At 47.3% G+C, this 20,849-nt stretch overlaps 1 protein-coding gene across 4 annotated transcripts in view; it reads right to left on the bottom strand.

Annotated features, from left to right (window-relative positions):
- LOC119956043 (A disintegrin and metalloproteinase with thrombospondin motifs 14-like) overlaps positions 1-20,849 on the bottom strand; it is a 180,686-nt gene that overhangs the window by 69,903 nt on the left and 89,934 nt on the right. The window lies entirely within an intron of this gene.

Raw genomic sequence — 20,849 nt, forward strand, 5'->3', positions numbered from 1 at the left:
AATGCTCTGGGGACCCAGGTTCAAATCCCGTCACTGCAGATGGTGAAATGTGAATTCAAGAAAAATCGGATTTAAAAGTCCAACGATGACCATGAAACTGTTGTCTTTTAAAAAATAAATTTAGAATACCCAATTCATTTTTTCCAATTAAGGGGCAATTTAGCGTGATCAATCCACTTACCCTGCACATCTTTGGGTTGTGGGGGTGAAACCCACGCAAACACGGGGAGAATGTGCAAACACCACACGGACAGTGACCCAGAGCCGGGATCGAACCTGGGACCTCAGCGCCGTGAGGCAGCAGTGCTAACCACTGTGCCACCGTGCCGCCAAATGAAACCATTGTCGATTGTCATAAATACCCATCTGGTTCCCAAATGTCCTTCAGGGAAGCAATTCTGTCGTCCTTACCCGGTGTGGAATACTGGTGACTCCCGACCCACACAGCAATGTGGTTGATGCTTAACTGCCCCCTTTCAAGGGAAATTAGGGATGGGCAATAAATGCGGGCACAGCCTGCGAGGCCCATGTCCCATGAACAAATTTTAAAAGAAGCTGTCATTGCAAATTTGCCTGGGAACTGGTATTTCCTGGGGTACAATTCCTCTGGCTATCCTAATCAACCATAAAATTCCATTTATGTATTTGACGTGACCATCAATTCACTCGGAACACGACTGGAAGTAAGCTGTGGTTTTAATAGTCTTACAACTGAGCCTGCCTGCGACCAGAAGAACTGAGGGCAGACTCACACGGCAGCAGCACTTTATACTTCCAGTAGTGGGAGGGGCCATGGGCGGAGCCGAGGGTGGAGCCCTGTACAAGCTCGTCACCTCCCCCTATGGGCAGAGCCGCGCAACGGCTCACAGACAGAGCCCACAAAGACACAATACCATTCAATGCAATACAGTGTGAATTACATTCACCACAGTATTTACTTGGGGAATTGGGATAACAATGAGGAGTGAAATCCTGGTCTGCTTCCTCCCTTTCTCCATCCCAGATCTGTTGAAGCCAAGTGGAGCAGCTCCAAATACTGTCCTGCCGGACATCAGCAAATCGATACATGCCTGAAACACTTGTTCATTTGGCTTAGCACCAAGTTAGAAAATGCACTTATTAAGTTAATTGATCCACTTACACCACACTTAGTTTATCACCACAATTGTATTTCTATTATTCTTCAAAACTGTTAGTTCCACTGAATTATTACATCATATTAGAGTAAGGGGAATAATAATCAACGCCCAATGGTGGAAAGGTTTCCAAAGTTTGGAGGAAAGCGACCTTGCACAGTAGCACAGTGGTTAGCACAGCGTTGCTTCACAGCGTCAGGGTCCCGGGTTCGATTCCCGGCTTGGGTCACTGTCTGTGCGGAGTCTGCATGTTCTCCCCGTGTCTGCGTGGGTTTCCTCCGGGTGCTCCGGTTTCCTCCCACAAGTCCCAAAAGATGTGTTGTTAGGTAATTGGGCATTCTGAATTCTCCCTCTGTGTACCCGAACAGGCGCCGGAGTGTGGCGACTGGGGGATTTTCACAGTAACTTCAAGGCAGCTTGTGACACTAATAAAGATTATTCTTATTATAACCTGATCCAAGTGTACTGCAGAACCTTTTTGGATAGAGAAAATATTTGCTGCCTTTAATGCTTTGATTTATACACGGGCAAGCTTATAAATGTTAACTTATTACTTTTATTCCCTTGTCTGGATCACTTTTAAAGGTACTAACACAAGGAGCGATGAGTGATTTCACACCAATATCTCTCAAACATCGTGGGCTGATCGTCGCATTAACTGAAAGAGGTTAAGAGCTGAGGGACAGAGCAACTGAGGGTAATTAAGACTTCATCAAACAAATACAGGAATCAGCTGGCACGTGATCCATGAGTTGCGATTATGTATTGAGCTATGATTGGGTTCATTTTTACTGTATTTTTAATACAGCTCAAATAATTCCAGTGGGTCCAATTAACAGCCGAATCACAACTGTTCAATATTTCATAAATTCAAATTGATTGGTGTTATATGAGTGAGGAACTAAACCAACTGAACAAATAACAAGACCAATCCAAATACCATGAACCAATAAAGCATTTTACTACTTGTTTATTTCACTCAGTTGTGCGAAAGGACGGACCATTGTCACTGTTTCGGACAGATTAATTGTGTCTGTGTCCAGCACTGTACCAAGTGCCATTTGTCACATTTGCACACAAGAGACTCAGACACACTGGCATTTCTGCTGTAGACATAGCAACCGCTATTTGCTGTTCTTTTCTGGTTTGGCAGTCGAGTGATCTATAGGTATAAAAGTGCTAAGGATTTGTAAGAAGTATGTGACAGGCAAACAAAAAAAAACATGTTTTCCTCCCCTGACGGGCAAATGTTATCTGCAGGCAATGCACCATCAATGGCAAAATTCAAAGCCTAAACGAGTACACCGATTTACGACCTTATTAATTGCCGATGAAGTTGCACTGACATATACAAGATTTTCTCAAGTTTACTACACGACAGATTTACGCGATGCTGGCATGTTTTTCTCTGTTCTTGAGTTTGGGAAAGCTGGGCGGCACGGTGGCGCAGTGAGTAGCACTGCTGCCTCACGGCACCGAGGTCCCAGGTTCAATCCTGGCTCTGGGTCGCTGTCCGTGTGGAGTTTGCACATTCTCCCTGTGCTTGCATGGGTTTCGCCCCCACAACCCAAAAGATGTGCCTGCTAGGCAGATTGGTCATGCTTAACTGCCCCTTAATTGGCAAAAAAGAATCGGATACTCTAAATTTAAAAAAATCTTTTAAAGAAAAAGAGATTGGGAAAGTACAAAATAGCGAAAACACTTTGCATTTGCCTTCATCTGTGCCTTTAACAATAGCAAATGGCGGAAGCTCTCTTGTTGCAACTTCATTAAAGTGTTAATGTAAGCCTACTTGTGACATGAATAAAGATTGTTATTATTGCATTAGGATACTTTGGGATTCTTTGAATTTAGACTTTGCTGTTTATATTATAATATTGGCTGTTTGTCAAAAGGAGTTCACCCGTTGTGAAGTGTGTTTGAATATTCCAAGGAATGAGATGCAGTACAATATGTATACAAAAATGTATTCACTGTTTTAATATGATTTATATTCTTGGGACCAAAATATTTGGAATTGCAGAAAATTTGAAACAAAAACAGCATGCGCTGGAAACATTCAATAGGTTGGGCAACATCTTCTGAGGAATGCAATAAACTGTTATATATTATATTTGTTGCAATAATGTTAGTAAAAGGTCTGGTTTAAGATACATTTAGATAGTATGTCTGCGAAAGCTGTGATTAAGGGGTCATAAAAGTTTGGTAATAATAGATTTTACCATTTAGATATTTACAGATAAATGGCTAATGGAACATTGCTTTGATTTTGGAGTATTCCTGGGGTGTAGATAATTTATATGGGGTGGTGCTTAGTCCTGACTAGAAAGGTGATGGGGCATCCTGTGAGAGGAGACAGAATACCTGAAGCTTTGACAACAGATTATATAATTAAGGGGAGGAGCCAGGTATGTCTGCAGATGTAGTTTGCCAGAAGCTTTTAGTCTGCCAAGAGAAGTATTCAGCTGGCTCCTGAACGGTTCTCTCTGAGCTCTTTGCACACAGAAACAAAAATAAACCTGATTGTTAACTTTATTTATAAGTGATCTTTGAACTCTTGGTTTGCTTAATTGGAATATATAGTTACAGGTGTAGGAAGTAAGTTTAAAGTTTTCCCTTTTCTTGAAAAACTTTGAACTGTTAACTGCAAAGCTGTTACTTTGTTGCTACTGTTGCTACTGTGATTGATTTGGAGTTTCAATTAAAGTTAGTTTTAATATAAAGAACAAAGAACAAACAAAAGAACAAAGAACAATACAGCACAGGAACAGGCCCTTCGGCCCTCCAAGCCCGTGCCGACCATGCTGCCCGTCTAAACTAAAATCTTCTACACTTCCTGGATCCGTATCCCTCTATTCCCATCCTATTCATGTATTTGTCACGATGCCCCTTAAACGTCACTATCGTCCCTGCCTCCACCACCTCCTCCGGCAGCGAGTTCCAGGCACCCACTACCCTCTGTGTAAAACACTTGTCTCGTACATCTCCTCTAAACCTTGACCCTTGAACCTTAAACCTATGCCCCCTAGTAATTGACCCCTCTACCCTGGGGAAAAGCCTCTGACTATCGACTCTGTCTATGCCCCTCATAATCTGTAGACCTCTATCAGGTTGCCCCTCAACCTCCGTTGTTCCAGTGAGAACAAACCGAGTTTATTCAACTGCTCGCCATAGCTAATGCCCTCCATACCAGGCAACATCCTGGTAAATCTCTTCTGCACCCTCTCTAAAGCCTCCACATCCTTCTAGTACTGTGGCAACCAGAATTGAACACTATACTCCAAGTGTGGCCTAACTAAGGTTCTATACAGCTGCAACATGACTTGCCAATTCTTATGCTCAATGCCCAGGCCAATGAAGGCAAGCATGCCGTATGCCTTCTTGACTACCTTCTCCACCTGTGTTGCCCCTTTCAGTGACTTGTAGACCTGTACACCAAGATCTCTCTGACTTTCAATACTCTTGAGGGTTCTACCATTCACTGTATATTCCCTACCTGCATTAGACCTTCCAAAATGCATTACTTCACATTTGTCCGGATTAAACTCCATCTGCCATCTCTCCTCCCAAGTTTTCAAACGATCTAAATCCTGCTGCATCCTCTGACAGTCCTCATCGCTATCCGCAATTCCACCAACCTTTGTGTCGTCTGCAAACTTACTAATCAGACCAGTTACATTTTCCTCCAAATCATTTATATATACACCGAACAGCAAAGGTCCCAGCACTGATCCCTGCGGAACACCACTAGTCACAGCCGTCCAATTAGAAAAGCACCCTTCCATTGCTACTCTCTGCCTTCTATGACCGAGCCAGTTCTGTATCCACCTTGCCAGCTCACCCCTGATCCCGTGTGACTTCACCTTTTGTACCAGTCTGCCATGGGGGACCTTGTCAAAGGCCTTACTGAAGTCCATATTGACACCATCCACTGCCCTATGTGCATCAATCATCTTTGTGACCTCTTCGAAAAACTCTATCAAGTTAGTAAAGGATACCTATTGGTCAGAATTATGACTTCTGTGGCGAAGTATCCTTTTGTCACAGTTGTACAAATTGCAAACTATTATGCTCTCGTCCGAGATCTTAACCATCTGATAAAATTTACTATGGGCAGCTGAATGATCAAGGAAGCCAGCCGTAGGAAGCAAAGGTTTATTTAAACTATTTACAGTAATCTGCCCTCAGCAGTAAATATCCAAAATCTCAGTCCTTGTTGGGACAACAAACGCCCCGGTCCCTGCTTGGGCCTGCTTTTATGTTCGGTCATAATGATCCCCAGCTGGGTGGCCTCTGCTCCCTAACTGAAGCTGGGACTACACGAACCCCATGGGGGAGATCGATAATGGTTTCCCAATGGGGGTTATGACAGGCGTTCTTTCTCCCAGTTTATAGCTTTATAGTACAGTACATTATCAGAAGGGAAATGGGGAATACAGAACACTGCTGTCTACTGATCTAACTTATACATCCTCGCCCACAAACATAACCAAATGGGACACGAGAAACTGGAAATGAAAGAGGGGGAAGAAAAATATTTTTAATAAGCACCAAATTCAAAGTATGCAGGCAGCAGCAAATAGTCTGACCCAAAAGAAATGCCTCAAACCCACCACCCTACTCAACAGTATGCTTTCCAACTCCATCAAGATGCACTGGCGGCTCAGTAGCACAGTGGTCAGCACTGCCGCTTCACAGCAACAGGGTCCGGGATTCAATTCCCGCTGTCTGTGCGGAGTCTGCACGTTCTCCCCGTGTCTGCGTGGGTTTCCCCCGGGTGCTCCGGTTTCTTCCCAACAAGTGCCGAAAGAGGCGCTTGTAAAGTGAACTGAACGTTCGGAATTCCCCCTCGGTGTACCCGAACAGGTGCCGGAGTGTGGCGACTAGGAGCTTTTCACGGTACCGTCACTGCAGTGCTAATGTAAGCCTACTTGTGACAATAATAAAGATTATTATTAATGATGGACAGGTACATTCTCTACACCACATGCCTTGGGAGTTGGTTGAGATTGGCCACTCGAATTTCCTGGAGGACCCGGATGAGCGAATTGAAATACTTGCTCTATCGCTCAAAACCCTTTGTAATCATAAAGTCTCAAATTTAAGATTTAACCTTTCAGCAAAGCTATGGTCGCGTTACCATCCCAGTTTCCAGTTAGAACATAGAACATAGAACAGTACAGCACAGAACAGGCCTTTCGGCCCTCGATGTTGTGCCGAGCCATGATCACCCTCCTCAAACCCACATATCCATCCTATACCCGTAACCCAACAACCCCCCCCTTAACCTTACTTTTATTAGGACACTACGGGCAATTTAGCATGGCCAATCCACCTAACCCGCACATCTTTGGACTGTGGGAGGAAACCGGAGCACCCGGAGGAAACCCACGCACACACGGGGAGGACGTGCAGACTCCACACAGACAGTGACCCAGCCGGGAATCGAACCTGGGACCCTGGAGCTGTGAAGCTTCGAGAGTCGCCTGGACGGCGGCTGAAACAAATTTCATATTTGATTGATTGCCTTTCTTCACCTCGTTATTAGCAACGCCTGAACACTAGACAATTCCCATCAGGATTCTTCTTTTGCTGAAAATTGGCATTCTTCCAATGCACACACAGCCAGTCCTGGGAATCACAGGGACCCGAGCAGTTCTCTACTGGCTTCAGCTGAGTCGAAGGGTTGGAAAAAAACGTTAGAACTCAAATTGTTACGATGTTTTTCAGATCTGAAGCCTCCTTGATGAAATATGAATAAAGATATTCAAAGACGGAGACGATTTTAAAAAGTAAACGTCATCCTATTATTGTACCGTTTTAAATCCTTCTGTTGCGATTGCAAGGTTTGATAAGGTAGTTATTATGTTTTGGTCTGTCCTCGTTGAATTAAAAGTACGTATTGATCAGGGGCATGTGACCTTGTGCTAGCTTTGTTTGGCAATGGGTTTAGCACACTGGGCTAAATCGCTGGCTTTTAAAGCAGACCAAGGCAGGCCAGCAGTACAGTTCAATTCCTGTACCAGCCTCCCCGAACAGGCGCCGGAATGTGGCGACTAGGGGCTTTTCACAGTAACTTCATTTGAAGCCTACTTGTGACAATAAGCGATTTTCATTTCAACAGGCCAGGGGATGATAGCCACAAGGACAGGGGATCCAGGTGCTAGGTGAGCAATCCATGGTGCTATATTTCACCTCTGAACTTGAGTGGCAGCTATTTGACTTCCAGACTCTCAGGCTGTCCGACTGAAGGGGGGGGGGGGGGGGGGGGGGGGGGGAGAGCGAGAGCGAGTGTAAGTGAGAGCGAGAGCATGTGAGACTGAGAGCGAGAGAGAGCAAGGCAGAGTGAGAGTTGGAGAGAGAATGGGAGAGCGAGTGGGAGAGATCGAGGTGAGAAAGAGTGGGTGCAAGTGAGAGCGGGTGAGAGCGAGAGAGAGCAAGAAAGAGTGAGAGAAAGAGACGGCAAGAGAGAGTGCGAGCGCGCACGGGGGTGGGGCGGAGGGGGGGTATCATAGACCAATCCAGAGGGCAGCAAAATGTACGTACAGTTGGTCAAATGAAGGACAAAACAAAACTCTCTGTAAAATAAAGCAAATTAGCGCGGGGAAGAAAAATGTAATGTGTATAAGTAACAACAGTTTATAAATATGAGAAAAGCCAATAAGAAGATTTTACAAAAAAAACCATTGAGCCATTTGCGCCCCTGAGGTGGGTCTTGTTCTGTTGGTGGGACTCGGAGCTACCGATGCACGTGCTCCTCTAGTGATAGAGGCCATGGGTTTGGAAGGTGCTGACAATGATACTTTGGTGAGTTGCTGCAGTGTATCTTACAGATAGTAAACACGGCTGCCATTAAGAGTTGGGTATGAATGTTTAAGGGGGTGGATGGACTGCCAATCAAGCGGTCCTGCTTTGGCAGGGATGTTGTCAGGCTTTTTGAGTGTTGCTGGAGCTACGATCATCCAGACAAGTGGATAGTATTCCATCAAATTCTTTGTGTCTTGTAGATGGTGAAATTGCTTCAGGGAGTCCGAAGGTGAGTTACTCACCAGTATTTAGATGAACGGTTCAGTTAAGTTTCTGGTCAATGATAACTGCAAAGATGATGATGATCATTGGTTAGAATAGAGGCAGCACGGTAGCATTGTGGACAGCACAATGGCTTCACAGCTCCAGGGTCCCAGGTTCGATTCCGGCTTGGGTCACTGTCTATGCAGAGTCTGCACATCCTCCCCGTGTGTGCGTGGGTTTCCTCCGGGTGCTCCGGTTTCCTCCCACAGTCCAAAGATGTGCAGGTTAGGTGGATTGGCCGTGATAAATTGCCCTTAGTGTCCAAAATTGCCCTTAGTGTTGGGTGGAGTTACTGGGTTATTGGGATAGGGGGAGGTGTTGACCTTATATAAGGTGCTCTTTCCAAGAGCCAGTGCAGACTCGATGGGCCGAATGGCCTCCTTCTGCACTGTAAATTCTGTGATAAGATCACGATTTCAGTGATGATAATGCATTGAACACCCAGGGGGAGATGGTTAGATTCTCTCTTGTTCAGAGGTGGTCACTGCCTAACACTTTATCAGCCTAGGCCTGAATATATGTCCAGGTCTTATGACACATTGGCATGGGCTGCTGCAGTATGCGATCAGTTGCAAATGTAGTAGACATGACCCACCCCAGTTGGTGAGTTTATCCCGATTCCCACTGATTTCAATTTTCCTGGGGCTCCCTGAAGTCAGACTCGGACAAATGCTGAGGAATCGGCACCACAGCTTTTGACTCCAATATTGGGAAATGCAATTGAAGTGAATGCTGTCTTTGTAACGAGCTTCGCTGAACATGAAAATCCGTACCTCCTGATCAGCAAATCAGAAAATGGTCCCGATTTACCTTGGCAGCTTGAAAGAATGTCTGCAGGTACATCATCATGAGAACACAACCCTGTCTGCATTTGCTCAGAAGAAAAAGATACATCTCATGAGAGTATAGAGTTTTGATACTGAATTTCCAAACAAGGTTGTATTCATGGAATCAAATAATTTACAGTGCAGAAGGAGGACATTTGGCCCATTGAGCCTGCACCGGCCCTTGGGAAGAACACCCTACTTAAGCTCACGCCTCCACCCTATCCCGATACCCCCGCATAAACGTTTTGGACACCAAGGGAAATTTATCATGGCCAATCCACCTAACCTGCACATCTTTGGACTGTGGGAGGAAACGGACGGAGCACCCGGAGGAAACCCACGCACACACGGGGAGGATGTGCAGACTCCGCATAGACAGTGACCCAAGCCGGGAATCGAACCTGGGACCCTGGAGCTGTGAATCAACTGTGCTAACCGCTGTGCTGCCCCTTCTGGGTGCTCTTGTATGGGGGATTCTAAAGTAAGTACGAATGAGGTGACAGATCTTACAATGTCTTCTCGCAATGTTGTCACATTTCATTTTGGCATTCAGCAATTTTGAAGTCAAGTGGAGAAAATAATCCCTATGTGCTAAAAGCTTTGGTCAGAATAGAAGCCACTTGTCCAGCAATGAAACATAGCAGCTAGATCAGCTCAGTGAAAAGGGACACTTGAACGTACGCACTCTGGAGTGCAGAAAGCTTAAATTCCTCGACCTGTATGCTATTACCGTACGAGGGCAAGTACATCATAACTGCGTCTACTAATCCTTACACTTTGTTTTAAACTATATTAAATGCTTTAATTCAAGGCCCTGATTTTCTTTAAATGATACAGAATACTTTATTGCAAGACTGTTGAAACAGTTCCCAGCCACATAAATGTCTACCTATACGCTTAAGGAAAATAATCAAAATAAATCAAATGAGGTCAACACAACATTAAGTATCTACTGAAATATTCCGTAGAATTCCTACAGTGCAGTGGGAGGCCTTTCGGCCCAGCGGATCCACAACGGCCCTCTGAAAGAAAGCCCTATCCCACCCTGCCCAATTCTCGTAATAGCACCCAAGCTGCACGCCCCCGGACACATTTTATCACGGCCCATCGACCTAACTTGCACGTCTTTGGACTGTGGGTGGAAACTGCAGCACCCGGAGGAAACCCACGCAGACCCGGGGAGAACGTGCAAATTCCAAACAGTCATCCAAGGGTGCAATTGAACCTGGGATCCTGACGCAGTGAGGCAATAGTGCTGACCACTGTGCCACCCTCATCAATTACTCCAACATAAAGGTTTGGGCTAGAAAGTAAACTGCTCATTATATTACCCTCATTGATCAATATTGGTGTATTGGTCACCGGTTGCAAATCAAAACGTCTGGTGAGTAAATGTACTATCTGTGCATTCGATGACCAGTGGAAATAGTTGACCACACAGCTACTGCATGGATTGGTACACACTGGGCAGTGAAAGATAAACATTTCACAAATTAATTTCTTTCTGGAAATATGAAATATTTTGTGCTATATTTGTGCCTGCAGCTAAACTGTCCAAGATGTGGCCACTGAACAACTAGGTGATGTATTTGCTAATAGAATGACAAACTAGAGCCCTGGTGACTATGTGAGTAAATTAGTGCAAGAATAAGTAAGAGGAGTGTTTGTGCGTGGGAGGGGAACTCAAGGTGAGATTCAGCACGTTTTATTTAACCTTAATTTTCCACTACTCATTTGCTTGTACTTTAGCTCACCATCTGTGGACAAATTCCATCAAGCTTCGTCTGGGAGGAAATATAAATCCTGCTCAAAATGTGGAAGATAGAAAGTTAAGAGGAAATAAGGAGACGATAAAGAAATGAAGTAAAGGTGCAATGCAAAAATCACGGGCGGAATTCTCCGACCCCCTCGCTGGGTTGGAGAATCGGCGTGGCGCAGTGCGGAGAATTGGCGCCATAGGCGCCGGCATGGTCAGCACGGTGCCGGTCGGGGTATGCGCCGACTCTCCGGCCCGGGCTGGCACGGGTCGGCGTGCCGATTCTCCGACCTGGATGGGCCGAGCAGCCGTCATCAAAAAGTCGAGTCCCGCCGGCACTGTTCTAACATTTTCTGAGCCGGTGGGACCTCGGTGTTGAAGGATCCGGGGGCGGCCTGTTGGGGGGGGGGGGTTCTGACCCCGGGGGGGGGGGCTCCGTAGTGGCCTGGCCCACGATCGGGGCCCACCAATCGGCGGGCCGGCCTCTCTGCCCTCCCCCCTGGCCTCCTTTCCTCCACGCCGGCTCCTGTAACCCTGCGCCATTTGGCGTCGGGGCCGGCGCGGGGAAGAAGGCCACTGCGTATGTGCTAGTTGGCGCGGACCCCGCCCTCCCGGGTTCAGGCCGGGATCGGCAGCTGGAGCGCCGTAGGTCCCTCCAACGCCATCCTAGCCCCCTGTGGGCCGCAGAATGGGGTCCCGGAACGGGCGCCAACGCCGGAGTAAAACACTCCCATTTCTACTCCACCGTCGGCACTTAGCCGCCCGATGGGAGAATCCCGCCCACTTCTTTTCCAGTCTTGAAATAAGTGATATAGGAAAATTACCTGGCTGTGAAAAAGGCCATTTCAATAACAGCCGTTCGGTTTTATCGCAACCACGACCAATCATTTTAATGCATTTCATGGCTTTAGTGTTTTTACGACAAATCTATTTATATCCAAGAGCCATAGACCAAAAAATGTCCAAGAATAAGCAGACACTTGGGAATTTGAAGAATGCTCATTTCTAACTTAATGTTCAATGGCAGAGGATTTAATAGGAAATAAATAACTGAAATATTATGCTCTTTAGCTTGGTATTCATCTCTCGTGCGCTATTTATGTCTCCCAACTCAAGTGTGTCAGCGTTGGAAAATGCGACACTTCTCTGTGTTGAGTATTGAGTGCGAGTGCAGACCACTCCCAAGGCTGCATTCGCTGCAAACAAAATACAGAGTAGGGCTAGGCTCGCACTCTGGATTCAAAACATCATTTCGTGCAACCAGTCCAGGCAACTTATTTTCCATTCATAAAACTATTTTAGTCCTGACTAACGACACAAGTGCTAAAAATATAAGATTTATGGGCAGCACGGTAGCACAGCGGGTTAGCCCTGCTGCCTCACTGCGCCGAGGTCCCAGGTTCGATCCCGGCCCTGGGTCACTGTCCGTGTGGAGTTTGCACATTCTCCCCGTGTTTGCGTGGGTGTCACCCCCACAACCCAAAGATGTGCATGCTAGGTGGATTGGCCACGCTAAATTGCCCCTTAATTGGAAAAAATGAATTGGATACTCTAAATTAAAAAAAATATATATAAGATTTATTGCAATTCATGAAGGCAAGAATGTTGGCTTTTCCACAGGTTTCCTTCGGAAAGGACCTCTCGGAAAGAACTGCGGTTCAAGACACAAGAAGCAAAGACTACATGACTCCTGATTGTGACCCCGCAGGGTCAGAAATCCCCCTGTAGCCATAGGAACAGGAGCAGGCCAGTCAGCCCCTCGAGCCTGGCCCTCCATTCAATGAGATCATGGCTGATCTGTGACTTAACCATTTACCTGTCTTTGGCCCATATTGCTCAATATCTTTGCTTAACAAAAATCCATCTACCTCAGATTTAAAATTAACAACAGTTCTAGCTTCAACTGCTGTTTGTGGGAGAGAGTTCCAAATCTCTGCCACCCTTTGCATGAAGCCCTTCCAAACATCTCGCATGAACAGTCTGGACATAATATTTAGACTGTGCGCCCTAGCTTTAGATCTCCAACCAGTCAAAATAGTTTATCTACCCTGTCTTTCTCTGTTAATATCTTAAATACTTGGATCAGAGGCACAGTGGCTAACGCCTCACAGCTCCAAGATCCCGGGTTCATTTTCGGTTCGGGTCACCGTCTTTGAGGAGTTTGCACTTCCTCCCTGTGTCTGCGTGGGTTTCCTCCGGGTGCTCCGGTTTCCTCCCACAGTCCAAAAATGTGCAGGTTAGGTGGATTGGCCATGATATATTGCCCCTAAGTATCCAAAAGGTTAGATGGAGCTGCGGTTAGATGGGGACGTGGTCTTAAGCAGCTTGTTCTTTCCAAGGGTCAGTGCAGACTCGATGGGTCGAATGGCCTCCTTCTGTACTGTAAATTCTATGATCTATGATCAGATCGCCCCTTAACCTCCTACGTCTAATTTGTGTAATGGTTCCTCATGACTTAATTTAACCAATGGCAGAGGAACAATTAGAGTATTATTCGGGAGACGCATCATTCAACGATTGGTTGGGAAATGGGAGGGGGGGGGAACGGGGGTAACTCTGCACTGTAGCAAAATGCTTCAAATTGGTACAAATCGTGACAATCGTGCAAGGCCATCGCTCAGGGACGGCAGTCTCTCACCCCGAGTATGGCACCAGGAGTGTACCTCAAGCAGTAAAACGTCGGCAGCGTTTTGGAAAAAAAAAATGGATGCTCCTGTGCCCATTCTCAAAATGGTCAGGATTTGGCCAAAATAAAAACAAGACACTGCGGTGCTGGAAATCGGAAATAAAAACAGCAAACACTGGAAACGCAGCAGGGCTGGCCCTGACTTCCCTTGAGAGAGTAGTTCGGAGTCAACCACATTGCTGTGGGTCTGGCTCCAGATGAGGACATCTGGGCCGGGATTCTCCCATGCCCAGCGGGGCAGGGGTCCCGGCGTGACGGAGTGGCGTGACCACTCCGGCGTCGGGCCGCCCCAAAAGGTGCGGAAGTCTCCGCACCTTTAGGGGCCAGGCCCTCACATTGAGGGGCTAGGCCCGCGCCGGAGTGGTTGGCGCTCCGCCGGCTGGCGGGGACGGCCTTTGGCGCGACACCAGCCGGGGGCAAAAGGACTTCGCCGGCCGGCGTAAGTCCGCCCATGCACCGGAGCGTCAGCGGCTGCTGACGTCATCCCCACGCATGCGCAGGGGAGGGGGTCAATTCTGCCTCCGCCATAGTGAAGGCGGAAGGAAAAGAGTGCCCCCACGGCACAGACCCGCCCGCCGATCGGTGGGCCCCGATCGCGGGCCAGGCCACCGTGTGGGCACCCCACGGGGCCAGATCTCCCCGCGCCCCCTCCCCCCCAGGACCCCGGAGCCCGCCCGCGCCGCCAGTCCCTGCCGTCAATAGGAGCTTCGATCCCGCCGGCGGGCGAGGCTTGACAGCAGCGGGACTTCGGCCCATCGCGGGCCGGAGAATTGCCGGGGGGGACCCGCCGACCGGCGCGATTCCCACCCCCCGCCGAATCTCTGGGGGCGGAGAATTCGGGACACAGCGGGGGCGGGATTGACGCCGGCCCCCGGCGATCCTCCGACCCGGCGGGGGGTCGGAGAATCTCGCCCCAGATTTCCTTCCCTAAAAGGCCATCGGTGAATCAGATGTGTTTTGACGACATTCATAGAATTTACAGCACAGAAGGAGGCCATTCGGCCCATCGAGTCTGCACCGGCTCCTGGAAAGAGCACCCTTCCCACGGTTAACACCTCCACCCTATCCCCATAACCCAGTAACCCCACCCAACACTAAGGGCAATTTTGGACACTAAGGGCAATTTATCACGGCCAATCCACCTAACCACATCTTTGGACTGTGGGAGGAAACCGGAGCACCCGGAGGAAACCCACGCACACACGGGGAGGATGTGCAGACTCCGCACAGACAGTGACCCAAGCAGGAATCGAACCTGGGACCCTGGAGCTGTGAAGCGATTGTGCTATCCACAATGCTACCGTGATGCCCCATCAAAAGAGACCAGATGAAATTGACCTTTCCTTTATCTTTATTGTCACAAGTGGGTTTACATTAACACTGCAATGAAGTTACTGTGAAAAGCCCCTAGTTGTCACACTCCGGCGCCTGTTTGGATACACTGAGGGAGAATTCAGAATGTCCAATTCGCCTAACAGCGCGTCTTTCGAGACTTGCGGGAGGAAACTGGAGCACCCGGAGGAAACCCACGCAGGCACGGGGAGAACGTGCAGACGCCGCATGTAGTGATCTAAGCCGGGAATCGAACCCTGGAGCTGTGAAGCAACAGTGCTAACCACTGTGCTGCATGCCCCCTAGTTGAATTCAAAGCTTTCTGCTGAGGACCGCGATGGTCTGACAACCTTGCCTTTTCTCCATTCTTTTGTCAGGGTTCCTGTGATTATTCTGGAACCGGGGTGCGATTATGCCACCAGGTTGTGCCTGGCATGGTGCCTCAACATGATGGGTGAATCACCACGGGCAAGGCCCAAATCCAACTCTAGGCTGGGCGCTGAGCACGAGTGACCCAACTTCGACGTGATCCAGAAATGATATTTAAATGAGCCATTCGGCATTCAGCCAACGCCTGGGAGTCACCAGCTACACTGGCAAAGCCTTAACAGGGAGCCATGCCCATAAAAGGAGGGGGATATGAAGGGTGGGGGTGAAGGGGGGGGGGGCCTTATAAAAGTTGGAGGCGGGGGGGGGGGAAGACTGAAAAAGGGAAGGGGCCCTCAGTGACTCCATTGCGGGGTGTCTTCACTCGGAGGTGGGAGGGGGGTAATGCCCATGTGGCTGGGGCTTTGCCCATGGGTGAGGATATGGGGTCCCTCAAGCTCACAGAGATCGGGGCGCCATTTCAAAATGGCTTCCCAATCTCCGAGGAGCCGGACTTACCGGCGGGTTCAGCTCCCCACTGCTGAAAACATTTCAAAGTGTGGGCTAGACGGGGAAGAAACTACCCAAGGCCCCAAGAAATGGCCGCGAGGTCTGGATCTCACCCAGAAATACCCCAACCCGTCCAAAATGGCACTTAGAATTTCTTTTGGGCTGTAACCCGACCCAAATCTCTACCGTTTGCTGTTAAATGCCTTTGCAGCGTGGCAAAGAAAATAACTGGATGGCAAGATTAAAGTCCACCGCTTAGTCCAAGTCATGGTCGGTTGGCACCGATACCTTTCAAAAGCTGAGTCATTACCCAGAAGGTCCAAAGGAATCAAGCCAGGTTAGATGGGATGCAAAGAACTGGAGAGCATTTGATGTTCAGCCTTGAATATCCAACAGCCAGGTTTCCCAGCAGGCACAGGATTGTCATATTTTCTATCATTTTGTTCTCGGGATCCAGATTCCATTAGAGAATCAGAAAGTCTCAGGAACTGCACTTCAATAGAGTCAGCATGAAAGGGTTAAAATGCTAGCTACATTGCTCAGTCGATCAGCTTATGTTTGTCCATGGAACCATGATGTGGAGATGCCGGCATTGGACTGGGGTGAGCACGGTAAGAAGTCTTACAACACCAGGTTAAAGTCCAACAGGTTTGTTTCAAACACTAGCTTTCGGAGCGCAGCTCCTTCCTCAGGTGACTGGAGAGGCACGTTCCAGAAACATTTATATAGACAATGTCAGAGATGCTGGACAATGCTTGGAATGCGAGCATTTGCAGGTAATCAAATCATTACAGGTCCAGAGATAGGGGTGATCACAGGTTAAAGAGGTGTGAATTGTCTCAAGCCAGAGCAGTTGGTAGGATTTTGCAAGTCCAGGCCAGATGGTGGGGGGTGGATGTAATGCGACATGAATCCAAGATCCCGGTTGAGGCCGCACTCATGCGTGCGGAACTTAGCTATAAGTTTTTGCTCGGCAATTCTGCGTTGTCTCATGTCCTGAAGACCGCCTTGGAGAACGCTTACCCGGAGATCAGAGGCTGAATGCCCTTGACTGCTGAAGTGTTCCCCAACTGGAAGGGAACATTCCTGCCTGGTGATTGTCGCACGATGCCCGTTCATTCGTTGTCGCAGTGTCTGCATGGTCTCGCCAATGTACCACGCTTCGGGACATCCTTTCCTGCAGCGTATGAGGTAGACTACATTGGCCGAGTCACACGAGTATGTGCAGCGTACCTGGTGGGTGGTGTTACCACGTGTAATGGTGGTATCCGAGTTGATGATCTGGCATGTATTGCAGAGATTCCCTGACAGGGTTGTGTGGTGTCAGACACCAGACAGCTTGGGTTCACTGTTCTGAGAAATGAACACGGCATTCTTTGAGAAAGGCATCAATGGAGCAGAAAATTGAATTTTAGCTTTTCTTTAGCGTGCCTTGACGCCATCAATGCCAAGTGTTGATTGAATCAAAGTCAATTTTCTCATTTTTAGATATGTCAAAGAGCATCATGTTCAATTTCAAATGATTTTGCATCTAAAATCAAGAATATAACAGCTACGAAAACCCCCAACGATGACAAAAGTTTTATTCATAAGAGATTTTTCTCCCTTGTTAGGTAAGTAATTCACGCTCAATGGTTCTGAAGTTCACGATGGACCATTCGATGCGCAAGGCATTAATACACAACTGGGGCGGCACGGTGGCACAGTGGTTAGCACTGCTGCCTCACAGCGCCAGAGTCCTGGGTACAATTCCAGCCTCAGGTGACTGTGTGGAGTTTGCACATTCTCCCCATGTCTGCGTGGGTTTCCTCCGGGTGCTCCGTCCGGTTTCCTCCCACAGTCCAAAGATGTGCAAGTTGGGTGGAGTGGCCGTGATAAATTGCCCCTTAGTGTCCAAATGTTAGATGGGGTTACGGGGATAGGGCAGGGTACTCTTTCGAAGGGTTGGTGTAGACTCGATGGGCCGAATGGCCACCTACTGCACAGCAGGGATTCTATGGCAAGCGATATTGAGAAAGTCTGAATTACTTTTTTTAAATTTATCCTTGCCTCTCTAATATTTGGGGCTTGTTAAGACTATAAAAATTGTCACATACTGTGGGAATCATATGAACCAACTATCTAAATCAGGGGTGGGCAAACTACGGCCCGCGGGCCGCAAAAGGTCTTTATGCCGCCCACCAAGTCATTAAAAAAATAAATAAATATATTTTTTTTAATTTTAAATTTTTTTTTAAGGTTCATTGGGGGGGGGGGGGGGGGCTGTTGGGTTACTTACTGGTATAGGGTGGATACGTTGACTTGAGTAGGGCGATCATTGCTCGGCACAACGTCGAGGGCCGAAGGGCCTGTTCTGTGCTGTACTGTTCTATGTTCTATATGAGGCGCCCAGAATCATAACCGGGTGAAGTAATTATTTTACTTAATACTATGCGGCCCTTTAAAATTGTGAATTTCTGAATGTGGCCCTTGCACGGAAAAGTTTGCCCACCCCTGATCTAAATTATATGTGCCTCATCACCACTGACAATTGCTTAATCAACAGTCTGGATGATACCCCTTCCCACTGAATAATCCATCTACCCCGTCCATATTCAAATGACGTTCAAGTGGACATGGCAGCCATTTTGTTTTTATATGCTCCACTTCCCAGGCCGCACTCCACCCTCAAAATCAGGTTGGAAAGCGCGTGGTTGTTTTCCAGGCGTCAGACAAAGTTGTTGAATTGAGGTGTGTGATAACTACCAATAAAACAAACTCGTTGCACGCGGAACGTATGGTTGGGCCCAGGTCCCCTCACTGTGACACAAAATGGAAATCCAAACTACCTATTTTTTTTTTTTTTAAAGTGAAAATGTTTTACCTCGTTAAACGAGAGGTTGGAAATTTCATCAAATCCTGACAAGTAACATGAATATCAACATATTTTTAAACCACGATGGTATTGTGCAACAGTTTGGTGAATTACCAAATAATTAAGGTATGAATTGCGCAAGACAGGTAATCAACGTATGGAGTCCACAGTCATGATCGGAATACTACATTAAGTTGATTTCAAAAGTCTACATTTAGCGACAGTACGGAGTTGAGTCATAAAAGTTTCTACAGCACGAAAGAGGCCCTTTGGCCAATCATGTCCACTCCAGCCATCAAGCCCCGAAGTATTCTAATCCCATTTTCCAACACTTGGCCTGTAGCCTTGTATGTATGGCATTTCAAGTGCTCGTCATTAAATATTATGAGGGTTCCTGCATCCAACTTTCGGGCCGGTTTCCTCCCACAGTCCAAATATGTGTAGGTTAGGGGGATTGGCCATGATAAATTGCCCCTTAGGGTGAGGTTACAGGACCTAGGTAGGGTGGTCTTTCAAAAGGTCGGCGCAGACGATGGCCTCTTTCTGTACTGTAGTGATTCTATGGTTCAGGCAGTGAGTTCCAAATTCCAACCACCCTCTGCGTTGAAAAGATTTTCCTCACATCCCTTCTAAAGCTCCCGTCTATAATCACTCTGCCTTTAGACTGACTTGCGTTATCTTCCAAATTTGGCTGTGCATCACCCCCGACTCTACCTCCAATCCATATCCTGTCCCCCTGGCAAATCAGGTAAACCCCCTCCCCCAAACGCCACTCGCAAAATTCCCCACAAGGATGTTAAGTCTTGTTCCGGTTCAGGTGCAACCCATCCCACTTGTACAGGTCCCACCTTTCCCAGAGGACCGTAAGGAAACTAGTGGTCCAGTGTGGGGATTGAATTATTGGTGGAGCAGTGGGAAAAATCTTTCGCCTTTTAAAAAAAAAATAACGATATCAGAATATGATGTGGAGATGCCGGCGTTGGACTGGGGTGAGCACAGTAAGTCTTACAACACCAGGTTAAAGTCCAACAATGGAGGTCTCCATTCAGCTCTCCATTCACCTGAGGAAGGAGCTGCGCTCCGAAAGCTCGTGTTTGAAACAAACCTGTTGGACTTTAACCTGGTGTCGGAAGACTTCTTACTGATATCAGAATAAATAGCCTTAAAATAAAATTCTGCTGAAGCAAAGAAAATAATAATGATTACTGGTGAAAATTGTTGCTCAGAGGGAATAAAGTTACAATGGATATGTATGCTGTTAAAGGGGTATGGAAATTTGTGCTTAGCTATCTTTTTAGTTAACAATTAAAATTGTTATGGACACAATCTGAACCTCAAAACCCATGACAAGTTGAAAGTTTTATATTGACGATATATTTCAGAGAATTACTGGCCAGCTGGAACAAAGTAAACATCCACGGTGCTAATTTTGGAGTTTGCCAATAAAAAATGTATAACGGACAGCAGCAGTCTGGCAGACTAAAGTTATTTGAGGTATTTACAGACACACACACAGGAATACCCCAAGGCTATTTTGTCTGTGGCCACCTTAAAATACAATTTTGCTGCAGCCTTTTAAAATAGATACATCTAAAGCTTGCAGCAAACTGTTTCCTTGAGGCTCGTGTTAAGTGTTGTGAAGAACGCTGAAAAGAATTGAATTAGAAACCGAACTGCTGAAACTACTGTAATCTGTGCTGCATAAAAGTGTTTAAACGTATCATTGCTGTGAGCATTTTACTAACATTAGCATCTCACAATGTTGTGCAATTGCATATCATTTAACCACTGCGAGCGATCCACTCGAGACTCACAAGTATGGAAATGATTTTAGTTACAGAGGTAGCTAACACTAGCTCGTAACTCTCGCAAGCCAGACAGCCAAGGCTGTCATTTCAAAGGCCTCCTAGGTTGCAGTATCAAGACAGGAGGCCCAAAGGGATCGTTCAGGCCCAGCAACTCTCCATGGCTACGTGCAATCACTGCAGACCCTCCCGTTTCATTTTCCCGATCATAGGGCTGGGGGAGGGGAGAAGGTAAGTTAGATACGCATTATCATAAGTCCCCTTCAAATGTGGAACAGAAGGGCAGCACGGTAGCATGGTGGTTAGCATAAATGCTTCACAGCTCCAGGGTCCCAGGTTCGATTCCCGGCTGGGTCACTGTCTGCGCGGAGTCTGCACGTCCTCCCCGTGTGTGCGTGGGTTTCCTCCGGGTGCTCCGGTTTCCTCCCACAGTCCAAAGGTGTGCGGGTTAGGTGGATTGGCCATGCTAAATTGCCCGTAGTGTCCTAAAAAGTAAGGTTAAGGGG

The sequence above is a fragment of the Scyliorhinus canicula genome, chromosome 22 (assembly GCF_902713615.1).
Source record: "Scyliorhinus canicula chromosome 22, sScyCan1.1, whole genome shotgun sequence".
Classification (NCBI taxonomy): domain Eukaryota; kingdom Metazoa; phylum Chordata; class Chondrichthyes; order Carcharhiniformes; family Scyliorhinidae; genus Scyliorhinus; species Scyliorhinus canicula.